The sequence below is a fragment of the Anoplolepis gracilipes genome, chromosome 6 (assembly GCF_047496725.1).
Source record: "Anoplolepis gracilipes chromosome 6, ASM4749672v1, whole genome shotgun sequence".
Classification (NCBI taxonomy): Eukaryota; Metazoa; Arthropoda; class Insecta; order Hymenoptera; family Formicidae; genus Anoplolepis; species Anoplolepis gracilipes.
This window is the reverse complement of record NC_132975.1, coordinates 207,598-216,158: the sequence shown is the minus strand read 5'-3', so window position 1 is coordinate 216,158 and position 8,561 is coordinate 207,598. Positions and strand designations below refer to the sequence as shown.

At 31.4% G+C, this 8,561-nt stretch overlaps 1 long non-coding RNA gene across 1 annotated transcript; it reads right to left on the bottom strand.

The window, feature by feature from the left end:
* Nucleotides 1–4,164: 4,164 nt before the first annotated feature.
* On the bottom strand, nucleotides 4,165–5,388 carry LOC140667024 (uncharacterized). The gene is made up of 6 exons (XR_012046894.1): nucleotides 5,142–5,388; nucleotides 4,965–5,052; nucleotides 4,776–4,892; nucleotides 4,479–4,701; nucleotides 4,307–4,412; nucleotides 4,165–4,216 (listed from the first exon to the last, which is right to left on the bottom strand). It is a non-coding gene; the product is annotated as an uncharacterized lncRNA (long non-coding RNA).
* Between the last annotated feature and the right edge of the window lie 3,173 nt (nucleotides 5,389–8,561).

Below are 8,561 nucleotides of genomic sequence, written 5' to 3'. Positions count from 1 at the left end.
TTTTATCATTATTAATTTTTAATTTAAATTAATAAAAATATTTTTTTAATTTATTAAATTTATTTTAATTTTAAAATTATAATTAAACTATGCTAAAATAAATAAATTATTAAATTTTTTCAAAAAATTTTAAATTCTAAAACCATTTTTATAAAATTTTTATAAATAATATTAATAAATTTTTTAAATTTTAAAATTAATTTATAGATTATCCCATAAATTTTTAATATAAATCAATATATTTATTGTAAATAAAAATTATTTTAAACTTTAATAAAAATTTACATATTTAAATTTATATCTAAATTAAATTTATATAAAAAAAAAATTAGATATCAAAAAAATTGATTAAAGTATCTTCTCTAAATAAATATTAAAAATAATTTTTTTATATTAAATTTTATTTATTTATTTAACTCTTTTTCTTTCGAGAAATTTATTTATCAATAATTTTTTTTAATAAACCCTAATACAAAAGGTACATTTAACTAAAATTACTTTAAAAAATTTTTTTATTTTCATTTACATTACATTATCATTAAAATTAAAATAATTATTTTAAAATTTTTTACTAAAACTTTTTTTTTTTTTAATATAATTTTATTTAATAATTTATAATATTTTTCTTATATTTATTTATTATTAATAATTTATTTATTAATTATAATAAAATTTTAATAATTTTTAATTAATCTTTTCAATGTAAATGAAAAATTTTTATTTAAACTAAAATTTTTTTTTATTCTAAATACATTTTCCAATATATTTACTTTGTTACGACTTTTTCCATAAATTTTTATTAATGAAAATGACGGGCAATTTGTACATATTTTAATTAAAATTCAATTTAAATATTTTTTTAACTTTACAATTAAATTCGATATTTATAAAACTTTAAAAATTTATTTCAATTAATTAAATTAAATGTAACTTATTTAAATCTTAACTATTCTACATTTTGATTTGAATTATAATTATAATTAAATTTTTAAATTATTAATCTTTTAATATAATTTTTCAACAACAATATATAAAAATTAAATTAAGTAATTCTATTCGTGGATTATCAAATTAATCAACAAGTTCCTCTAAATCATAAAATATCGCCAAATTTTTTATTTTTAATGATTAACATTTAATATTTAATTATATTTTATTTTCATTTAAATAATAGGGTATCTAATCCTAATTTATTATATAAATTTTTTTAATTTTATTATTAATTTAAATAAAATTATTTAACTTTTAATATCTATTCATATTTCACCATAAAAAAATAAATTAGTTAAATATATTTATTTATTTATATATTTTATATTTATATATAATTATTTAAATTTATTTTTATTTAAAGTATAAACCGCAATTGCTGGCACTTTATTTATTAATAATAAATTATAATTTTCTATTATAAATTTTTATTTAATTAATTATTATAAATACTAATTTATATATTATTAAATTATTTAAATTTTATATAATTTTTTAAAATTTTATTTATACTTTAAATTATAAAATAAATTTAAAAAAAAAATTAATTTTGTAATTATATTTATTAATTATTAAAAACAAATTATAAAAATAATTTAAATTTAAATTTAATATGAATATAAAATTTAATTTATAATATACATAAAAAAAAAATTAAATAATATTCCCCCCCCCTTTTTTATATTATTATCATTATTATTAATTATTAATAATTATTTAAATGTATTAAAATATTTTATTAATAAATAATTTTTTTTTCTATATTTTAGGTTTTTAATATTTTAAATTAAAAATAATGATTAATAAGTTTTAATTAATTAATATTAAATAATTAATGTTAATTAAATATTTTAAATATATATAATTAATTATATATTTATAAAAATAATTAAAATATTTTATTAACATTAAATAATAAATATTAAATAATATTAATGTATATATAAATAAAAACTTAAATTTTTAATTTTTTTTACTTTCTATAAAATACTCTCCTTAAATTTATATAAATAAGATTTTTAATTATTATTAATTATTTTATTTATAGATAAGTTTTTTAATTTTAATTTTAATAATATATTTTTTTTTTATAAATACATATAATTAAAATAGTCAATTATTAAATTTAAATAAAATTACTCTCTCCCTCTGAATTTTATTTTAACTAATTATACTTTTTTAATTCTATAATAACTAATTATTTTTAAAAAATCAATTTTTATAATAATTTTATTTATAATATTTTATTATTTAATTTATTAATTAATCTTTATAACTACTTTAATTTTAATAAATTCTTTTATTATTTTTACTAATACAAATTTAATTTAAATTATTTATTTAAATTTACTTATAACCTTTTTTTAAATTAAATTTACTTATCATATTTAATTTTAACTAATGATTAATAGTCAATTTTCAAAAATATTATACTAATTTATATTTATTTAATTAAAGTAAGTAAGCTAATTCTCTAAGCTTTTAGGTTCATACCCTAAATATAGAAATTTTATCTTTCTCTTATTTAATTAATTATTTTTGCTATTTAAATTTTATTAATAACTAAAAATTTATTTAATGATATGCCTGATAAAAGGATTATTTTGATAGAATAAATCATACATAATTTATATATGTTTTCATTTAAATTAATTTTTTTATATTTAATAGATTTAAACTATCTCAAAAAATTTCAAAAATTTTTATGCTTCATAATACATTAAAATATAATATTAATATTCAATATTTATTCAAAGTTTAATACAACTAAAAAATTAATTTTATTTATATGCATCATAATTTATTCATAAAATTTTTTTTATTGTCTTTAGTGGAGTGTTCTCTTGGCGATTGACAAAGGACATGACACACTAGAACAGACGAAATACACTTGGATGACATAAAACGGATGACATGAAATATACATTTGGAAACAGTGACACATTTAGGGATTAGAAAGACAGGCAGAGGAACTTGACTTAACTGCTAAGGGGTTGGTAGTCCTAACAGTGGATAACGGGAGTGACGATTGGAAAAGACAAGAAACATGTGGAAAGGGAAACCTACTGGAAATGGCGAACAAACAAGTACAACAGTGACAATGCTACATGTTCTTGATTAAATGGATGATTTTTAAAATATTAGAAACATAGGATCAGATAATAACTACATATTAACACATAAAAAAGTGACCTAAATAATTAGACATAAAATAGACGAAATAACCGTACTATTAACACAAAAATTAGTACTAACATCGAACCTCTGTGCAATGGTACATGTACTTTCATTTTTGTTAGTTAAGGTAGAATAAAATAGACGATCTTTTTATATTTTTATTTATAAAATTGAGGTTTCATCTTGGAGCGTCAGTGATGGACAGTGGCAGTAACCTAGAACAAAGTTTATAGGTTATCAAATCTGTCACTTGCTCTTATTAATATAGTATAAACAAATGTAATAACAGACTATACGTACCCTTTTTACGATAATGGCTTCTTTCATGGGCTCCTTGTCGAAGCCGGAGACTATTGCAGGACGGCGTCGTGCGGACTCCAGAAGGTTGTTTATTCGGCGAACAACTGTCGACCGTGATGTCAACATGATCCGTTAATCACTGAAACTTGTTTCGGTGATCGCGCTCGTCTGGTCTCTGCTCTTTCTTTCTAGGAAATATCTGAAGATCTGGTTCGCGCGCGAAGACTTCCTGACGATGGCGTGTCTGTACATGGCGGAATTCGACTCTGGTGATATTCGTGGCCTCCTGTCTGCTTCGCGCGTTGGAGTTTCTGAAACAAGGATAAAATAAAAGAACATTAGATGATTATTATGACACAGACGTATTTGCTTGATTAGATAATAAATAGTATATTTATTCACTCCAACGAATAAGCACAGAGAGTTACTTATCTTGTATGAAGATAGAAGCACAGATTTGAAGGAATTCCAGGAGAGATAGTATCCTGTAAAACCTGAAACAAGAAGAATATATTATAAATAATGAATTATTATAGAAATAGTATTACTTACCGTAGTATTAGAAACGCTCGATTATGACTCTTTTTGGATAGTTAATTACCTGTAAAGAGAAAGACCATAATTATAGGAAATACTTATTATAATATTAGAATAGAGAATCCTTGTGTACATTCATACTTAGTGTGATGAAGGATCTGGTTTTACGGTGCATCTGGTAATAAAGGCGATAGTGACAGTTGTAGATTACCTGTAAATGCACTGGGTTATCATATATATACATGGTTGTATACATGAATGTTGTTTATACTATACAACAGACGAATACCCATTATATTACCAAAATTATGAATTGTGTACGCCGCATACACTGTTGAGGAACCATTTTCTCCGGTGCGTCTGGCGACCGTGCACATATCAATGACGGCTATGGGGTAACAGGTTATCTGCGAATTATGCACATAGAGGAATAATATATTGAAAAGAACGAAACAATAATAGTGTATAATTACCTTAATAATGTTGTACGATTAACAGACGTTTAATTTAGAAGAAATATTGAAAGTATTGAAGCAATCTCCACTGGAACGTGAAGAGCATAATTAGCGGTGTCCGGTGTGCGTAGCCGTCTTACTAAGTGATACTGTTGAGTGTTTGGATCCTCCGGTGAGCTTGGCGGTCGCACACATGTTCAGTGACACATGCAGGTTAGATGATCTTGGTCGATGACAGGTGCTGAAACAAAAAAACAATTTGTTCATTAGGAGCATTAGGATTATTGCAATAAATAATAATAGACGAATACTTACCGTAATATCTTTATTAACTATAAATATTGTGGGTGAGTCTGCCAGCGTCGTTGATGAGCCTAGAGCGCTTTCGACACTGCAAAACATCTTGCGACAGAAATAATTCTGATGAGGAACCTGAAACAAGAAGCATTATACTTAATATTAAATAATATTACATATATTATTAAATAACAGACGAATACTTACCGTAACGCTAATCGTTGCAAAGCTAACACCGTCGACGAGTCGATGATGTGTTGTCATCCTCTCCGGTGTAGTGCTGAAGATTAGTAACCTGTAAAAAGATAAAGTTGTTGGTTATCTGTAGTTGCACTGCGTTGACCGCTGTAATAGATTGTAAAATATAATAAAACCGGAACGTACTGTTGTTGATGATACTTTGTATTGTCGATGCGCCTTTCTGGCGCATCTGATGCATGTTCCCGGCGTCACAACAGCAAACGATTGCGAATACTTGTATACCTGAAATAAGAACTAATTAATATCGTGGATAATAATATAGACGTGAATAAGTATTACGCTTTGTATAGATATATTTATCGATACTTCCTTCGGCTTACGATACTTGGCATGACAGGTGCGGTTATGTTCGGCCTGCCTAAATGAACTCGGTGCCTGAAGACAATAGGAGTACAATTACTAAACGATCATGTGTAGTGGATGATAAATCACAAGCGATATCTGCCCTGCGAGGCTGAGATCCTTGTCAGTGGCAGCGCTGTGTATTAAATGAAGTGACGGCACATATCATTAGCAGCGCGATAATTGTCACCGCGCATCGGGGTCGCGCAAGATAATTGGCACTTAGTTGAGCTACGTCAAGCACTGTTGGGGCACGCGGGGAGGCGGGTGACCCCCAATAGCCACCTTGACGGGCGCGACACGCGGAAATAACACAAACCTTGTTATTAACAAAGGAACAAATTGAGCGACGCGGGAGCAGCGCGATCGCGATGTTGGCGGCCATTTTGGGTAGTGATACAATCACGACCAGAATTAATTCGTGCCGACAGTCGCGATAGTAAGTTCGCGTCTCGCCGATGACTATGGTGAGTTCGCATGAGTCTCACATGCGTTCCAAAGTAACCAGATAGGGAAATAGTATTTTAGCGAATATTTCGAGACTCCGAGCTCGAATCTTGAAATGAGACATAAGGTAGTGTTCACCAACGTGTCGCAACTACGATAACACATACCATTGGTGCAAACTTTAGAGGTTGCGCAGTAACGCTGTGAAACTTTTTGTGGATGCGCAATTGGATTTTTGGAGACACATGGAGATCCCCTAACTATCCCTGAACCCAAAACCCAATTATTGGTGCGCATTAAAATTGAGGTTATAGATTAGCATGCGCATCAATATGGTTTTATTCATGGGCTCTCATTGAGGGCCACAACACATCTGGTTTCCGATTCTAACCCAAAATTGGACTTTTGCAGTGCGCAGTACGGCAGTACGATCACGCGTTTGTTGGGGAGTACGCGCTGTGCCTGGGGATCCTCGTTGGACGCTCTCTTTCCTGCTGCGTATTTGAAACGCGACTACGTGTTAAAGTCTTCTTGTGTGCATGCGCACTAAGAGACTTGATTAAAATAGATATAGTTTATGATAGGCTAATTATAGAATTAGACAAAACAATAAACGACAATAAGTAGGCATTAGAGGTCATAATGGCGAAGAGCACGCAAAAGATGAGGAAAATGTTTTACTATTATGAAGAAGACCTCTCGCCTACCGATAAAGAAGCGGAGGTGATTAGTGAGGTCAAGGACAAAAATGGTGAAGTAATTAGTCTTAAACTTGATAGATATCTTAGAGGTAGGAAATCTGTAGCGTTTGAGAAACTTGTCGGTTACGATCACGATGTTCTTACGGATGCCGGCAAAACCTGGATAGAAGAGGTTTACCAATTCGTGGAGAGTCGCCAAGATATAGGCGAAAATGACCAGCGGAGGATGTTTGACAGGTGCTATGCTACGTACGACGTGCTGAGCGCGCTTGGCAATATCGACGAAAGAGATTGTTGCGAAGACTACAAGGAGGCTCTAGACGCTATAAGTAAGAAGCTGAGAGAAGCATTGCGGACCTTGGACAAATATGATGCCATATCTCTTGAGGTTGAAACGCTCAGGGAAGAAAATAGAGTGTTGCACGCCAAGGTGCGTGACCTACAAGGTGAAAAGAATGTTCCAGTAATAGGACGTGACAATGACGACGTCATACAAGGAATCAAAGATGGAGTGACAGAATTTACCAATATCGTCAAGGTTACCATGAAGGAACAAAAAAAAGAAGCAAAGCAAAAGTATGAGGACGACATCCAGGAACTTAGAAGGGAAGTCAGCGAGCTGAGGAAGATTGTGCTCAAAGGGGAGATTGCCCACGCGAGTACACCGGTCCCTACGATCTGTATAGTCGAAAAGGATGCCGATAGTCCGAACTCGACTTCGACGAAGAGCAAACTGTCGATGATGCCTAAAAAAAGAGGGAAAGAAAACAGTGGATTACTCCTAAGACGCGGAAAAAGAAGAAGACTCTGGAGGCTCCCAGCACTTCCAGAGACAATTCTACAGAGGACTCTCCAGGGATTGAAAATTATCAGCAGGAATTAATTAAACCTGGACGGATAGACCTGTCACCTGAACTGGCTAGACTGAGGAATAAGTCTCGTCTCGCCAGGACAGCTGCGGTTCTCATTAGAGTGGATACTTCCAAGACGTCGTACGCTCAGGCTCTGTGTAGGGTCCGCGAACAGATTAATCTGAAGAATTTAGGAATAGAGGGAACCTAAGTCAGAGGAGCTGTCAACGGAGGACTAATCGTGGAACTCACTGGCTGTGGGGACGGAAGCAAGGCCGACGCTCTGAAAGAGAAAATCACCCGGGGTCTGGGTGACTCTGCCAGGGTGACTAGGCCCCAGCTGAGAGCCGAGATGAGAATCTCGGGTTTGGACGTTTCCATCTGAAGAGGATGTCGCGATGGCTTTAGCCCGTGAGGGTGACTGCCATCGGGATGAGATTAAAGTGAGCAATTTTAGGAAGACCTCAAAGGCGATGCCACGTACAGCATAGGCGAACTGTCCGGTGCTGGTGGCTTCCAAGATATCCAAAAAAGGTGCATTAGTTATAGGATGGTGCAGAGGGAAAGTGAAAATTGTGGAGCGTCCTGTGCAGTGTTACAGGTGCTGGTCATTTGGCCATATCAGTGTGAAGTGCACAGCTACAGTAGATAGAGGAAGCTGTTGCTATAATTGCGGCCAAGCTGGCCTGATGGCCAATGGCTGCAAAGTAGTGACACAGTGTGTACTGTGTAAAGAGACGGGCCTGGAATTTTCGCACCGTATGGGCTCGGTTGTATGTAGGTCTAAGCCGGCCGTGCAATAGTGCGAGACCGCGTATATATAGCTGTTATAATCAAGAAATATTTAATCTAGTCGTAAAACTAGTTATAGTTAAAGTGATATGTAGTATAAAGATAGCATGTAGTTTATGATACTCTTAACTCATAGTTCAAGTTTAACCCTAGGTTGAACCAACATATTAAGTAATCGAAGACGGAACCTATCTCCTGCTCAGGAATGAGCGCGGGCGGTAACGAGACGTAACACAGAGGAACCTGAAGACGATCCTATCAAGGCTTTAGGTGTACAATCGGAGGACCAGACAGAAGAGAACCTTACGCCATCCCAGGTCCCCAATTTGCCACCCCCGGTCCCGAAGGAGGGCCTCTCTAGTCAAGCAACCGAAGAAGAAAACAGAGGATCTACAACTTAGGTGGCTAAA